We start from the raw sequence: 17,628 nt of genomic DNA on the forward strand, positions 1-17,628 counted from the left end.
CACGGACCAAGACTACACAGAACGCTACAAACAACACGACTCACAAATGAGAGAAAACTCTCAGCAAGAAGAAGGATGCCCGGACCGGAGAGGCTGCCGAGCAAGGCGACCTACAGGGCGCGATGCCCAGGCGAGGAAGCTCCGTGGCAACACCAGAAAAGAATGGATGGAGATGGCCTGTTATAAGAAGTTACTGTCAAAACCGAGGTGAGGGATGCAGCAAGAAGCCTCTCTTCAAGACCTAAGAATGTAACGATGCAGGGAAGAAGCCTCGTACCCTGAAAAGGAATGGCTGGAGAGCAGAGCTCCCGATCAATGTAGCACTAGGCTGCAAAAAGATGACCCGCCAGAAGCTTCTGAGACGCAAGAACGATCCACGCCATAAGCTCACTAGCCAAACAAAGAAGCGCCCGACTGGCGCAATGCCGATGAGTGAAGGCATCCGAGAGCCTAGGGATGGCAACCGAGAAGCACGCCGTACCTCTTGAGCGCAAGAGGGCGTTGAGACCCAAGGAAGGGCTGAGACGAAGAGGACAAGACACACAAACATAACACAGGCTGGAACTGCCCTGCCCAGTCTAGCATCGTGCTGATGAGCAACCCGCTCCCTTTGCCTGCCCAAATGGGACTGCTCCCAGACAGCCCTCTCCTCTACACTAACCTTAAATGCTTCCAAGAACAACAGAACATAACTGCCATGACCGGTACTACTGCAAGCCTCATCATTCACTTACCAAAGAAGGTGAAAATAGAAAAAGCTTGTGTGTTAGGACCATGATAAAAGACAGACCCCTGGCTGGAGATTGTTACGAGCACAGGTGATACGCATCCTCTTCACCATGCAATTCCACAGAATACAGTCGCTCAAGCCTGCGCTGGAAATAAGTGCCTAGTCCATGTCTCTAAGTAACTGTGACATCCACATGGACAGTGAAGGGATGGACGCAAAAATTAAGTCAGGGAATAACAAAAGCAGAAGGTACAGGGAAGCAGAGACTTCAGGGTTCAGGAGGGTATACTTTGACCTACCCCATGCTTCGCAAGACGAGACTCTTCTGTCATTCGGCTCCGCTTGTGGCCATGCTGAGGGCCGGACAGCTTACATGGCATGTCTCAGTATTGTTGTACCTCTGGTCAGCTGTGATGAGACTGAGCTAGAATAGACCTTGGTGGCACCCAAATCCAACAGTAAAACTTATCTGAGAACAGGTGATGAGCCCTCCTCTTTCACAACTGTCCCTCAGTCCCAAAACTTTAGAAACTCCTTCTCATCTCCTGAACTCTGAGAAGGAACCCTGCTCCTTCCTGACAGCTCTTTCCTTGTATTCGCATCCCCAAACCCCCCGTGTCGGCCGCTCCTCGAAGCCTTACCCTGTGTTCTGCCGACAACTCTTACCTTCTGTCTTCCTGCAAGCTACAGGCCTGCAAAATCAACAAAGTCCCAATACTTATCTTTGAGAAGCCTGTAGCGAGCCACAAAGCTTCTAGGAACAAGGCAGTACTCCGCGGGCAATCGGGAAAGGCAGCGCGCCATCCTGTCGCCTGAAAGATGCTATACCTTACATACCTGCTGCTTTCTTGAGAAATGCTAAAGCCACATGAACACATGCGAGATGCTTACCCTAAACCCTGCTAGATAACCTCATCATTGGTCCTATTAAGACAAATACTACTGGCAACTTACATAGCTTACAGGAAAACTGTAGAAAAATCCAAGGTCGCATCTTCTGTAAAGTCAAGAATTCCAGTAAAATACAACAAACTTAGAAAAAAAAAGAAATATGTTATTAAATGATCTTACAAACCTCTGAATGCTCAATACAAAAATACTGAGCTGAGAAATCATAAACGAAAAAACCCTCCAAATCTGCATAAAGCATACTTTCTTTTAAATACACCGCTTAACCTTGACCAGTCCCAAGGCTTTTATCTCTGATGCATCTACCTAAAGAGCCAAACTGATGCTAAAGCTGCTATTGACTGAAGGACCAGCACAGCACTGACACCAGAGAAGCCCAGAAGCAGATTGAAGCTCCCTAGTAGAGGCCTCCGGTTCATATACCCCAGGCCCCGCCCACCATCCTTCCCACCATCCCCTGGGAAAGGGGAGGGGCCAACCACCACAAGGCTTAAAAGCAGCCAGAGGAGCAGTGGTAGATTTTTTTACCTGTCTTGAGTTTAGGGCATGTTAAGTGCTGAATAGAGAAAATAGTTCTTGCTGGAAATGGCGATACACACTCTTTTGCTGCAACTCCATCAATTATATTGGTAATGTGACCAGGTATGTAATTAGTTTTGATTTTTCTGGGCTATATACAGAAAAATATAAATGGTATACTAAATCTTGTAGGAAAGTAGTTAATTAAGTGCAATGACAATATTGTTGTTGAAAATTATGTCTGTTAGTTTGCTATAAAAACCCCAGAATGCTCTGGCTTATGCATTGTTTTGAGCGTGACTGCACGTACTGCCAAACTTCTACCAGAACTACGTTCTGGATAAGACCAAATGACAAAGCTGGACTAGATCCTGTGAGAATCCCTTCTCAAAAATATATCTGGCTGAAGAGTAAATTACTTACTGTAAGTTGTCAACTAACCTCAACAGTCTCTCCGACTGACTCCCTTAATGGAACTAGATGAGTCCCAAAGGAGAGAAAGTGCCAGAAAACCATGGAAAATTAGAAATATGCATCAGAAACCCTACATAAACGCCCTTATGAACAGGCAAGTAGCTAGAACAAAATATTGGTGATATTGACATGCTATTAACAAAATATTGGTGATAATTAATGCACCGCTGTAGTATGGATGCTGTTTTTGGCAGAAATCCAAAACGTAGCCCCATACCGGCTACTGTGAGGGAAACTGACCCTATCCCATCCAAAACCGGCACGCGCGGAAATGAAATTTTAAAAGTTGCGGTATGGGAAATGCAGGAGGAAAATTAAAAATGGGATGGAAAGCTAGATAAATAGAGACTTAAACAGAGAATTTGGAGAGCGATAGAGTACGGGAAAGACAAGAAAACAATAAAAGAACCAGATGTCAATGTAAAAGTTGTCATGGAAAGAAAACATAATAAGGGATGGCATTAAGCCAGGGAAGAAAAAATTTTAAAATGAGGATATGGTAAAAAATAGATGCTGACAAGGAAATACGATTTAAGAAGCGACAGGGTATGTGACGGCAATAAATTTAAAAATATGGATACGGAGCTTGATAAAAGCAGATGTGGAATGAAAATGGAAAAAGCGATGGTGTTTAGAACAAATGGGAAAAAATTTAAAAATGAAGACAGTGAATGGGTTAAAGTAGACATAGAAAGAAAATTTAAAAAGCAAAGGCATTAAGGAAAGACATGAAAAAATAAAAATAAGGGTAGGGTGATGGAGGCACACAGAGGAAGCAAGTGATAAAAGCAGAGGCATTAAAGAAAGAAAAGGAAAAGTTACAGAATAAGACTAGGGAGAAAAATACGGAGAGATGTAGGAAGAAAATTTCAAAAGCGACGGGGTACAGGACGGAGGAGAAACAAATAAGGCAGAATTGGTTAAAGTGGACGTTGAAAAAAATTTAAAAGCGATGAGGTATAGGGCAGACGGGAAAACAAAAAATAGGGATGTCACAGCAAATAAACTTAGACGTAGAAAGAAAATTTTAAGTGCGACAGCTTTAAGGAAAGACGAGAATAAAATAACTAAGGGGGGGGGGGGGGAATAGCATGTGTGCAAAAGTAAAAATCGACAAGGTATGCGACAAAAAATGGACCGAGTATGGGAAACTAAATAAATGGAGACATTGAAAATGTTTAAAGCGACTGTGTAGAGGGCAGAGAAGGAGGAATTAAAAAATAGAGACGGGGTGTCAGATAGAGCGAGATGTAGAAATTTTTAAAAGCGATAGGCTATAAGAAATGTGAGAAAGAAGAAAAAAGTAGGAATGGGGATGAGAATAGAAGGAAACATGGAAAGAAAATTGAAAAAGTGGTGGGGTATACAGAAGAAAAGGATGAATTAAAATTTAGGGAAAGGGAAAGGGATAAAGGGAGTTGTTGAAAGAGAAATTACATAGCAATGGACTACAAGAAACATAGAAAACAATTTAAAATCAAGAAAGGGAGACAGACAGACGTAGAAGGAATTTTAAAAAGCAACTGAGTACAAGAAATAAAACATAGGGACGGGAAGATGCGTAGAGGACAATGTGGAAAGAAAATTAATATTAAATATTAAAAAAGGGACCGGGAGATGAATAGAAGGAAACATAAAAATTTAAAAAGTGACTGGGTACAGAGGGAGGAATAAAAAATAGGGAGAGAGAAACAGACTTGTTAAATCTACCAGATGTGAGTTACCCTAGGTTTGCTTTATTACGGCGCCAGATGCATGGGGAAAATGGCTCCACCGAACGTGCGTGACAGGTGATTACCAGTACACAGGTTATATAGAATCAAAATATACATATTCATCATTTTTCCAAGAAAAGGCAGTCCTATGATAATCATTCCTTGGAATCCATTTCCATATATCTCCTCCCTGTCATGCCTGCTCAGTGATTTGAGTGTAGTGGTCCTCAGGGGTCTCTGGTGGTCGGCGGCAGTCGCACACCTGTGTTTGCCGGATGAGCCTCTTCTTCTTGCAGGCGTGCGCGGTATCCTTGCCGTGGATATGCCTGTCCGTAACAACTTACTCCATAAGATTAATAGTCCCGGGCCTATTGTCTGGTTGGGTAGGGACTGTACGTGGAACGTAGCGGCATTGTACCTTGCCGTGGTCAGTTAGCTTCGTTATCTATTACCTTGGTTAGAAACCCCTTTCCCACGATTATAGGCTTTGAAACAGTTCTAGGCCTTAAGCAGCTTTCTAGTTAACAAAAGTTTTGTTCTAGCTAAGCTTCTATATCTTTTACAGTTCCCTCCGTTTGTTTTCATTGCATCCCTGCAATTATTTATATCTCCAAGCTACTTGCAATTTTGCTACTACACTAGAAAAACAGGTGATACAACATTGAAAAATCACTATTACACATACAATCCCTATGATCGCTGAGGCTGCTACAGCAGGCGCCTTTTTGAGCCACGCAGATAGATCGGGAACCTGAGAAGTCGACCCCGACACGGTGTCGGTAAAACCCCGAGATACATTGTCTTTTTGTACTCGTCGCATTTGAGAACTAATTTCCCAGATTTTATGTACGTCAGTCAATAATTCCCCTGAATGATCTATACATGTGCAATGACTCGCATTTAAATTTAGCGTTGTGCAAACTCCACCTTGTGATGCTAACATCATATCTAAGGCCGTACGATTTTGTAGGGTAATTGTTGAGAGTTCTGAAATTTCAATTTGCAAGGTGGTTAACCCACAAGCGGTATAGTTTGCTGGTTTTTCAATTTCTCCTGATATGTTTAAAATTGCTTTATCCAGTTTGCTCACTCCAAAAAATGGTACGAACCATTGGAGAAAAAAATGAAATCCTGAGGGCTTTTCTATTAATGGGTTATCGGTCCTTTTAACACAAGTTAAAAAGGTGCGATGCCAGATTGGAACTTTATAGTTTTAGGGAGAATTTGTAAATCCACAGTTACTGATCCTAGAGTGCAAATTCCTCCCCGACGTGGCGCAAGTGTTTTATAAGCTTTGTTGCTACACGACCGAAATACTCCCGATGCCTTTGGTCCCCTCTGGGCCCAGCTCGAGCGAGATTTAATATGATTAGTTGTGTTACATTTAGTCCGACTTCCCACAAAAGCGTGGTTAAGACAAAACTGCTGAGTCCGACTCTCTGGGGGGTAATGTCTCTCTACGCAGAGGATGTTATGATATTCATCGAAAGGAGGAATTTTGATGTTTAATATTTGCTCTTCATATTTAGTCATTATAGAGGTATTTCTCCAAAACTTTTCCCAAACTGAATCCTTTGGAATTGGAATACCAATTAATTCAAATCCATGATCTACAGATTTCGGTAAAGATGCACAAAGCCGACACTGAGTAAAATTCAGATGCTTTGCGAAGGACTTCATTAAAGAAACGTGAGTATTATTTAACCAAAAAGTTAAACTTCATTTACTTGATCTAGATTTGGTCGTTATTTTGTCAGTATTAGAAATGCCGGCTTGAAAACCCCATGGAAAATCATAATCGTGTGCTACTGGAAAATTCCTAAACCCATCTTTGATAACGTAATATGTTACAAAAAAGAATGGACTCGTCGGATTCAAATTGATACAACACCAATCATTGTGTTTACCCTCTGTCATTACCCATAAATGATGGTTGACGCACCAGGTTCCCGTTCCTGTTTGCGGCTTGTATGTGTATGTGTGATATGGGTATGTATTCCACGTATAACTTCTTAATGGTTCCTTTCCATTCTCAAGATCTTCCATCACAAATCCAACACAAAATTCTAGAAAAACATCAGGATTAAAAAAAGGATTCCATACAATCTCAGTATCACTATCTACTACAATATTTTCCCCTTTTGCATTCTTAGCTCCCCAAACTTTACAAAAGGTTTGCTCCCGGAGACTAGTATTACTATATTGTATTATGGTTCCATTTGTAAGTACATATCTGTATTGCAGGATGAACTTTGTCCACAAGGTATCGGCAAATACAGTGGCATGTTGATTTTCATTCTGTCGGGGAATCTTTATGCATGTGAGTGATGGATTCATGTCTCTTTTCCTTGTACCTTTACAGCATCAAAGGAGGTTAATAACACCATGTAAGGTCCTTCCCATTTGGGCTCAAATCTATTTTTCCATTTAAAATTCTGTATATACATTTTATCCCCTGGTTGAATATTGTGTACCTGAATTTCAGGTGTTATCCCTTGATACCAATAAGCATGATTTTGTAATTGCAAAAAAAAGAATTTTGCAAATAAAACAAATATTGAGTTACCTGTTCATATCCATCCAAAAGGCTCATTTTTGTTGGAATAGAAGTTCCAGGTACTGCTAAAATTGTCCCAAATAAAACTTCTACTGGAGATACACCCACTGGTTGCCTCGGTGTGTTTCTAATGTCCCAGAGTACTACATTTAATGCTTCTGGCCACTTCAAGCCAGTTTGTTTACAGGTTGTTGCAGCAAACAACATCCCCAGAGAGGGACTGACAACTGAGCCCTCACTGCTGCCTCTGGGAGAGGGAAACAACCAGCAACTCTTATCCACAGTGAGGACTGTAGCTCTCCTGAAGCAGCAACCCCTTCTTCTGGAGGAGCTTTTGGAGATGCCACTGATTTCTCCAGACTGATGCTAACGACACCAGCATTTATGGTGCAATAAAGCATCTTTGAGGGCCAGCTTGCTGACATGAAGACAGGGTTGGGCAGAGTCTGTGGCTAGGGGGGAGGTGCTGGAGCTGGGAGCAGCTGTGTGGGATAACCAGATCTAGAGCATGTTTGTTGAGGTGAGAGACAGACAGTGCCTGTTCCAAAGGGGGAAACGACACCTGCAGGCGTGCACTGGCAAACGCCGCGTATCAGCCGAGTGCCGTGAGACTACAGCTCCATACGTGCCGCGGGAGGCAGCCTTCCGTGCTTCCCGACCCTGCGGGGACACCGTGCCGTCCCCTCGCGCCGACTCACCCGAAAGCCCCGCCGGGCCGGACCCGCCCCCCCCCCCCACCGGCAAGCTCCCGTCAGCCACCTCCGACTCGGCGCGGACGTCCGCCGGCTCCGGGCAGCCCCCCTCCCCTCTGTGACACGGACCCCGTCGCCCCCCCGCCCCTCCTCGGGGCTTTCCCCGGGACCCGCCTGTCCATCCTCCTGCCCTGCTCACCTTCTCCCTCCGTGCAGCCGCAGCCCGGCGACGCCTCCGTGCCTCCCTTGGCTCACAGCTGCCCCTGCACGCCGGCAGCCCGTTACAGGGAGGGGCCATGGCCATCAGCCTCACTGCCCACACCTGGGGCTCCTCCAGCCCCAACCCACAGCTGGAGCCCAGCAGGAACAGGGGGCCATCACCTGACCTCCTCCCCTGCCCTCCATCACAGCCCCTCACCCCGTGCAAAGGAAGCGCAAACACAGCCTGGAGGGCAAAAGAGACGGCAAGCCTTTATTTGGTCACACGCGGACCCAGTCCAGGGAGCGACTCCGCACCGGGGCATGGCCCTGGGGCACCTTGGCTGTCCTACCCAGAGCCACACTCGCCGGTCCAGCATGGAACGGACGGTCGGTCTGTCGGGCTCCTGGAAAGCTGGGCAGAGGCGGAGGCCGCCACCAAAACCGAGGAGCCGGCTGTAGGACGCTAGAAGAGAGGAGAAAAGTGGCAGCCAGCTGGATGGGGGCGGGCGGCGGTGAGCGAGAAAGCATGAGGCAGGGAAAGGAATGGTGAGCGAAGGACGGGGCCAGGGAGCCCGACAGAGAGGGAGAAAGAAGCAGCAGGGAGAGAGGAAGAAAGGCAGCGGGGAGAAGAGGAGGCAGCGGGACGGCGACCGACAAACGAGGACGGGGAGCGGGACAGAGAGGCTGAAAACGACCCCGGGCGGGTAGCGCCACGGAGAGGGAGGAAAAAAGAATAAGGGCAGGGAGCCGGACCGAGAGGTACAGCGAGGAACGGCGGCACGGGGAGCAGGACAGAGCAACAGAGACCAAAAAAAGGAAGCGGGAGCGTGAGAGAACCGGGCTGGGGAGCAGGGAGAAGGACAGATAAAAGGAGAGAGCAACAGAGGGAAAGAGGACCGGGGAGCGGGACACCGGGGCAGAGTGAGAAAAAGAGGGGCAGCGAGCAAGATAGAGCGGTAGAGGCAGGAGGAGGACAGAGGGAGAGAGAGAGAGACCAAAGAGGGAGACGAGGACTGGGCAGAGGGGAGAGAAAGACAGGGGCGAGGAGCAGAGACACAAAGGTGCCAGGAAAAGGACAGTCAGATGGAGCAAGAAACAGCGTCGGGGAGCAGGACAAAAGCACAAAGAAAAAGGAGAGGCAGAAGGAAGGAAGGATAAAGACGGGACAGGGAACGGGACGTACACAGCGAAACAAAAGTAGAACAGAGAAGAGGGGACAGGGATGGAGGAATACAGAGAGAGATGCAGGCTGGTGGTACACAGAGATAGCAAAGGTAAGCAAAAACAGGACCTGGTTCTGACGACCCATCGCTCCCGGTGTCGCTTCCACAGCCTCAAAAAATGCGACATGCCACACGACACAGGAACGGGAGAGTGAAAGCAAAGGCACGGGAAACTTTTTCAAAAGAAAAAAACGGTCTTAGTCATTTGCCTGAGAATCACAGCTTACAGTTACTCCATGTCTTCCGGTCTCACAGGATGAGGCAGAGGGACAGTTGATTCCGTCTCCGCTTCATCTCTGGATGGAGCTTCTCTCCTATCTGTGGCAAAAGGAAGAAAAAAAAAAAAAAGGCAAGCTATTATAAGACGACAGTCCTTGCACAAAGCCACGTGAAGTGAATTCTCTGTTACGATAAGCTCATTTTTAACCAGGAAGATTTCATAGAGTATCTCTAGTCGGAAGGGACCCATCAGGATCACCGAGCCCAAGCCCCTGCTCCTCGCAGGACTACCGAAAACTAAGCCGTGCGACTAAGAGCATCGTCCAGACCCTCCTCGAACTCCTGACGGGCTCGGTGGCTGCAACCGCTTCCCTGGGGAGCCTGTTCCGTGACTGACCGCCCTCTCAGTGAAAAAGCCTTTTCCCAACGTCCAGTCTGAACTTCCCCTGACGCAGCTACGTCCCGTTTCCGTGGGCCCTATCGCTGGTCCCCTGAGAGAGCGGAGGTCAGCGCCTCCCCCTCCGCCGTCCCCCTCGAGGAAGGCGTAGACTGCGATGAGGTCACCTCTCAGCCTTCTCGTCTCCAAGCCAAACAAACCAAGTGACCTCAGCCGCTTCCCCGAAGTCTCGCCTCGGAGACCTCTCACCATCTCGGTCACCCTCCTCCGCACACGCTCCAAGAGCGTCGTTCGGCGGCACCGCTCTCACCTGGAACCTAACGCTGCACATAGCTCACCTGAGCGGAAAGGAAACGACAGGCTAAAGGGACAAATACGCGATTTAAGGCATCTGCAACAACGGCAGGTGTCTGTCCGTAGCCCCTCTATTTCACAGCGCTCCTGCATATCAAAGGAAGAGCGCGAGAACAGACAAGATACACAGCCTGGCCGCGTAACCCTTGGGGGAGGACGGCGAAAGGAGAGAAGATCTAGAAAGAGAAAGCGGCTGGTACTTCACTTTTGGTAACAGAATTAACATCAACATACTTCACCTCCACATCCCTTCCCTCTGAAATTGAAAACACCACCCAATTCTCTGCCACTGTTGACCACCAACACTTGTAAATTTCTAGCGAGATACCTCAGAAAAACAAAGTTTCAAGTCCCTGGCTAGGGGAAGAAACCAGGCAAGCGCCGCCATTCCCTCCCCCGATAACGCTAGCAAAAAAACCAGCCGCTGGGGGGGGGGTGTGTGTGCGAGCGTTCCTCCGAAAGAAAAATCAGGTGAGAAACCGCATTTTTCTTTTCAGCTTACCTACAAGACAGATGTCTTTGTAGTTGTTTCTGCCACAGATACTACAAAACGTGTCAACTGCACAAAGAGTAAAGTTTTGCAACTGATCTAAGAGTCGATAGGAACTCTTAGATGGAAAAGCTACCTAAAGCAGTACACAAAGTCCCATTCGTCAACAACTCTCTGACCCTGTTTCATATTCAAAAGAAAAAAAAAGTAATGCCAATCACACAGACAAGCCCGGGAACCCTCAACATGAGAATCTTTCCGTTCAGCTGGAGGCAGAACAAGTACTTACCACGTGCATCCTCACCTGGCTCTCCCCTGCTAGCAGAGCAGCACGCCAATACTGTCCGGTACACGCTGCGGTACGCCTAGTCGCTTCTACGTATTTACCGCCACCCGACTTGATGCTCTCACAAAGAGATCGACGAAAAAGCCACCCTTTCTTTGAAAAAATCAAAGCCAGAAACACACCGTAAGGAATGGTAGGCGAACGTATTTCTAAGTCATAACCCACAGCTTGCAATCAGACCGAGGGCAGCTCGGACGATGCGGTACGCTCATCAAACACCTTTTGCACCCGGAATAACAGACGTACTCCTTTACCACGGGACAAATCCGGCACAGGGACAAATTTCAGGCTGTTTTTGTCACACGACCGTTCTTCTGCACCAGCCAGTGGGTTCAGAATTAAGGATGGGACAAGCTAAACGCCCACACAAGCCTCATATCCATAAGAAACTATTAAAAATAGAAAAAAAACTTCCACGTTTTAGATCGCATTGCCTTAGGGACCGCCTCCTTCAAAGTCTGCCTGTGTCTGGGGGGGGGGGGGGCCCGCACGCACGCATGTGAGGCGTGGAAATCGGTTCACAGAATTCGGTTGCCTAACGGGAGACGGCCCTTCTCCTCGCAAGGCAAACGTTTCAAAACATCGCGCTCTTTTCCGATGTTACCAGCTGGCACCGGGGTTGCCCTACCAGCCTGAGTCGGGGACGTTTCCCTATGGGTCCGCGCGATGCTAAATTAAATTTTCTGCAAGTAACCGAGCAGGAGATGGAAAGCAAGCTAAGATGCTCTCTGCCGTACAACGTTTGTTCGAGATTGTCCCCGAGGGAATCGCACAAAGCCCACGATTGCTGAACCGGTACGTCGGAGGCCCTACGGGAAATGGCGCTGACGTTTCGCCGAGCTCTTCTCCTGTCAAGAAGAGGACCTTTTCTACGGTATCCCTACTGGCGTTCTGCCTACTTTCGGCTCATTCTGGCAGGTCAGCTTCCAGAGAAACCCTGAGATTTCAAACCGCTGAGCAACATTCACGATTCTTACTCTCTGACTACGGGGAATTTCAGCGAATCAGAACGCTACTTAGAGCGACACTCCGGGTCTGTGTCACTGCAAACGAAATATCTAAGCCAGGGACCAGGTGTCGGTACAAAAATTACTTGAAAAGATTAAATTTAAAAGGCAAGCACAGTACTCACTTTTCTGAAATTTCTTCCAGCAGTGCCGTCAACCCAGCCGGCGAAATTCCGGTGCAACAGAGCGAGCGGGAACGCGTCCGTGCCATTCTTCCCTGGCCGCAGAGCCTTCCGCTCTACCTGTTACTGCGAACGTAGAGAGCATCGGCGCAGCAGCACCTGTGGAATAACGCACCGCCCACAGCTATCCAGAAGAAGAATCCAAGACGACGGTAGAAGACCCCAGACCAAAAGTCACTGCGGGACTAAGGGACGCGGGGACAGCGGGCAAGGGGCGGGTGTACGGGACCCGAGCGTGTAACGGCCCTGGGGATTTCTTCGTTCCGCGTCCCTCTCCTTGGAGGCGCCCCGACTGGGCCGATCCCGCTCCCGCACCTTTCAATTACGTTGATTATGTTACAAAATCCGACGCCGGAGACCGCTGCGGGAAGCCTCGGGTCGAGCCTGAAGGAGGAGAGGAGGAAGCGCGCCCAAGAATAAGCGTGTGCGCGACACCGCGAACGGGGTGCAAACGCTGGGGCAGCAGCTGCTCCTCCTCGAACAGAGACAGAAAGAAGAGGGGGAAAGCCACAGGGTACAGAGGGCGGAAGTGGAAAAGAGGGGCTGGGAGCCGGACAGAGAGAGGTGGAGAAAGAGGCCGTTGGAAGGCAAGGGCTGGGCTGCGGGGCAGAGGGGGACTTGGCAGCGCCAGGTTCGCGGTTCCGCCTGATAATCTTAAAGGTCTTTGCCAACCTCAACGCTTCGGTGACTTTAAAAAGCAATCGGGATCTCCAGGCGGACCGAGAGAGCCGGAGAAAATAAAAACAATTGCGGCTAAGAGGGCAGAGAGGGAGGAATCACGAGACGGGGAGAGGGGAGCCAGGCAGGGAGGCCGAGCAGGGGAAAAAGTCCCAACAGGCTTCCGCAGAGAGAGGGAGGAATTGAAAATCCGAGAGAGGGAGCCGGACAGAGAGACAGAGAGAGAGAAAGACACGGAGAAAGGTAAGACGGTGGTGAGCTAGCGGGCAGAGAAGCAGAGTTGAAAGACGGGGACCGGGAGACGGACAGAGAGGGAAGGAGAAAGGAACGAAGGGACGGGCTGCGGGGCAGACAGGGAGGAAGGAAGAGAGAAAGAAAGAGGGACAGGGAGCCAGAGAAACCACGACGGGGAAAGAAATAGGTACCGACGGGCTAGGGGGCAGAGAGGGGAGGCTTTGGAAAAACAGGGACGGGGAGCAAGACAGAGCGAGAGGGAGAAAGGGCACCGTGGCGACGGGGGATGGGACAGAGAGGCATGCCTTCAAAATGAGGGGCAGGGAACAGGCTCAAGAGGGACGGAGAAAGAAAGAGACTCACGACGACTCGCTACGGAGCCGAGAAGGAAGACCTCGAACAATGGGAACGAGGAGCCGGACAGAGCGAGCCAGAGACAGCAGAAATACCGACGGACTACAGGACCGAGGGGGAGGAACGCAAAACCAGTGGCTGGGGGGCCGGACAGAGAGAGAAGGAAACAAGAGCCACGGGCTAGAGGGCAGAGAGAGCGAGGACCTAAAAAAGGCGGGGACAGGCAGCCCGTCAGAGCGAGATGGAAAAGGAACGTACAGGGGAGTAGAAAGCAAACCAAAAAACCCCACAGCGGGGCGGGAAAGCAAGGGGGGCAGAGGAGAGCCCGCGACGCAGAAGAGAGGCGACGGGGCCCCGCGGAGCCCAACATTCACCGCAGCTCCGGCTCTCGGCGCTGCCGGGAGAGCTTGCCGGCGCAGACCCTTCTTTCTCCTGCTCTCTGCCTTTCCTTTGCTGTTACTCCGGTCGCTTGGCTGTCCTCCGCTTCAGAGGATACACGGATGTCTTCTTAGAGTTCCGAGGAGACGAGTCTTCCTAGACGAGCGGCCTCCCTCGCTCGCCCTCGCACGCAGCCGCGCCGTGCTTTGGGTTACGCGTACTGACCCTGCAGTGCCCGTTGGCAGCCCAACCTGCCGCGGAGCACGACGAGGGATCTCTCCTCACCTGGCAAGGCAGGCTCGCTCTTGCCTGCAGCGGGAGGCAGCTGCCGGCCGGAGAGCCTTCCATCTCTTCCCTTCTTCGCCTTGCTCTGGCCGTTCCAGCTTCCCTTAGGGCAGCTCCCGTCCACGGCCGGTAAGCGCTCCGCCGCCTCTCCCTTTTCGCCGCCACGCCACCAGGAGAGCCAGGCCAGGCACGGACGACCCCCGCGAGCGCGAGGCGGGGGCAGTCAACGGCATCCCCAAGGGAGGAACAGGCAACCGCGTCCTCAGCGCGGCCTGGCAGAGGGAAAGAAAAAGCAGCGGCCGTTACTACCGCGGGTCGGCCCTGGCCGGAGACCCCCCCTCCTTCTGCAGGGGCTTCCGCAGACGCCGCTCTTTCCCGCTGCTGCTGCTGCCGCCGCCAGCACCCCCGTTCAGGAAGAAAGCGGCACAGGCGAGGGCCAGCTTGCCGCCTTCGCGCCAGGGCTTGGGGGCGGCCTGGGGCTGCCGGACAGGCTTCAGGAGAGGTGCTGGAATTGGGAGCTGCTGCACAAGCTGAGCGGGGCCGGGGGAGGCTCAGGGGGAGCTCCGGCGAGTCGGGGAGGCGCCCAGCGCCTGCGCCTGGCAGGCTGTCCGCCTTCTTGCCCCCCTTCCCCCCCCCGTCAGCTCCCGGAACACTCTCTGGGGCTGCCCTGAGCCGGCTCTCGCCTCCAGCGGAGCGGCACCCTGCCGCAGCGGGCGGCTGGAACCTTCCCGTCCCGTCCCGCCACCCCCGGGCTGCCAGCGGGCACGAGAACAGCCTGCGCCCACCGCCGGGGCTCGCTCACCTCACCTCACCGCTGAGCCGGGCCCTCAGCCGCCGCCGGGACCGGCGCCCAGCGTGCCGCCATGCTGCTGCCGCGCACGCGCCGGGCAGCGACGGCGCGCCGGAGGGGCCAGAGCCGGCGCGTGACCGCCGGGCTGCAGTACCGCACTGCGGCCACCAGGCGCAGCAGCGAAGGCGGCGCTGCTGCGCCCCTGGACGGTGCCGGCGCTGCAGTCCGGCGCTTCGGCTCCGGGGAGGCGGCAGCGGCAGCACCAGCGGCGAGCTCCCGGCCGGCGGCACTCGCCCGGGGCAGCACCGGCGCTGCAGTTCGAGCGCCCGCCGGCACCGCGCCCGTCGGGGGGCAGAGGCGTTTCCTTAGCGGGAAGCAGCAACGAGCGCCCCGGCGGCGGCAGCGCCCCGCGGGCGCTGCAACCTCGCAATGCCGTTAGCGGCGGGCGGCAACGTGGAGCACGGCGGCGCCTAGCCGCAGTCCCGCCGTTCGGCGGCCGGGCGGCAGGAGCCAGCGCCCCTGCGCGGCGCTCTTGCTGCAGTACCGAAATGTGGTCGCCAGGCGGCGGCACCGAACGGGCATTGGCTGTGCACTGCGTCAGGGGCGGGGCCTGGCGTGCGTCGGGGGCGGAGCTTGTGGTAAGGGACAGGGCATGGCGTGCGTGAGGGGCGGAGTTTGCGTCAGGGGCGCGGCTAAAAAGGTATTACATGTTTCCCTTTTCACATATGCATACTTGGTTACAAAACAAACAAGAAACTCCCGCAGCAACGCCAATCCAGAGACAATTAACAGTATCCGCAAGGTGGGAATTGATTAGCTAGTCCTTAGAGCTGCGCCTGAGAGAGAGCAATAATTTTTATCAATAGTTCTCTTAGCTATCCAGGCAGGAACACCTCCTTCTCTAGGAGCTTCTAGTAGTATCAAGGGGCCGCTGAACTGCGTTTATGCTTCCCTGTTTCATCCAATTTGGTAGGTACTATTCACAAAAACCCATTCACCAGTCTTCTCTCTGTTATCTGTCTGCATTTCCTATCACCGATTGCATTTCTACAACAAAAAGATAAACTGTGCATTTAACTTTCCACGAGAACCCTGTGCTGCTCCGCGAAACCCAAACACTGCCAGGTTGCGCTTCTGCTCCGTCAGCACCCCCAGCCGCGAGGACTTAGCACGGTGGCTGCATTCAGCGGGGCTGCGGTACCGCGGCGTAGCCAGAGGAGAGCAGGGGTGGCTGCACGGGCAACAGGGGACACCGACGGGCAGGAACGAGCGCCGTCAGCTCGTTACCTGTGTGAGCACATGGAGGCAGCGGAGAGGGAGACCGGCTGCGGTACGCCCCTGTGAACACCGGTCGCGCTGCTCAGCAGTTGTGCAGATAACTGACGGACAAGACGAGCCTTTTTCTTTTTTCAGCGCTGGTTATGACACCGTGTCCCTGTAATTCCCCCTTTTCTTCAGTCTGTGTTCACAGAATGGCAGTAAAACTCACTCACTGGGCAGCATCTGAACGTTTATTTCTCCCTAGAGTTCTGGACCGTGTTTTAGCAAAGACTGTAGCTTGAAAGCGCGGGTGTAATCTCTTGTGTTTATCACTTTGTATCAAAGTCCTGCCTTTCCCTCCTCCAGTCAGGAGGAAAACCCCTCCATATCTGAAATTTGTTTGACGGGGACATTAAACAGAGTGCACAGTGGTCAAGTGAAACTGGGGGAAGGGAACCAAAGTCCCTGATACAGCTCTCCCAAAAGAGGGAAACAGCTCTGGGTATGGCCAAACTGCCCCCCAAAAACCAAGAAAGGGATACCACAGCACTGCTAAGACTCATCCCCCAAAGCTGCAGAGACCTGAAAAGACCCCTGCACCACCCCAAACATGGTAGTAACAGGACTGGGACAGCCCTGCAGACCCCCATATCCCACCGCTGCACCTCCTCCCCCACTATGAACAGAGCCCATAGGGGGCTCTGAACACAGACAGCCCCACTGGCCAGCCCAAATTCCCAGAGACTTCAATAAAGTTCCATAAAGTTCACAGCACCCTGCAAACCCACAAGCAGCTCGCTGCAGGCCTCCAGACCACCTCCACTGAGATGACCAGAGCGCCTCAGGGACCGCAGGCTTGGGGAGGCTGTCTGGCTGGGACCTTACTGCGTCCCCTAATGAATCTAATCAGCTTTTTGTTCGTTTTGTACCTTCCTTGCTATTTCCGTTCTTCCTAATGCTCCTAGGCTCCTTCTATACTTATACGCTTCTTTAAAATATCACTAAAATCAACAAATCAGGTCAAGCTGCATCTCTTCAAGTTGTCGGCCCCCAAAGTACTACCCTGCAAAACAAACCAACAAGACTGTTGAGGCCATTAATTTATCCTATTTTCAGAGTACGTTTCCAAAGCTTTAACTGCGATTGATGGAACTGCTTCTCTCCACATTACGCAAAGCTACATTCACCTATTACTTGAGCAGAAACCGTTTCTTCTAGTTTGGACCTCCTTGAGGGCTCCGTGCCTCTGGTCGAGCAGCATTGGGGCTGCTCCCATTCCCATGTGGCACGGGACAGAGAGTGCACAGATGGGAGTGCCAGAAAGCCATAACCAGGTGGCAGAAGGAGGTTGGGAGACATACGAGAAGGTAACCTCGAATCATCCAATATAAGATGACTGCTCGCCTGTCAAGGTCGTGCTTTCAAGGGGTGTTGCTGCAAGAAAAGCAGAAAACATGCAAACAGAAACATCTTCTCACCACTCCTCTTCCACTGTAGCAGAGGTAGGTGGTTCCTCCACCCCACAGCAGCAGGCCGCAGAGCCGATCCCAACACTCCTCCCCAGCAGGAATGACACGTTTTTCCCCTGAAAGTTTCGGGGTAATGACTCAGACTTTATCCCTGACGCCCCACGG

General features: G+C 51.4%; 1 long non-coding RNA gene across 1 annotated transcript; it reads right to left on the reverse strand.

Annotated features, from left to right (window-relative positions):
* Nucleotides 1-10,648: 10,648 nt before the first annotated feature.
* Nucleotides 10,649-13,782, reverse strand: LOC142604338 (uncharacterized). The gene is made up of 3 exons (XR_012838211.1): nucleotides 13,656-13,782; nucleotides 11,959-12,114; nucleotides 10,649-10,919 (listed from the first exon to the last, which is right to left on the reverse strand). It is a non-coding gene; the product is annotated as an uncharacterized LOC142604338 (long non-coding RNA).
* Nucleotides 13,783-17,628: the final 3,846 nt, after the last annotated feature.

The sequence above is a fragment of the Balearica regulorum genome, chromosome 18 (genome assembly GCF_011004875.1).
Source record: "Balearica regulorum gibbericeps isolate bBalReg1 chromosome 18, bBalReg1.pri, whole genome shotgun sequence".
NCBI lineage: Eukaryota > Metazoa > Chordata > Aves > Gruiformes > Gruidae > Balearica > Balearica regulorum.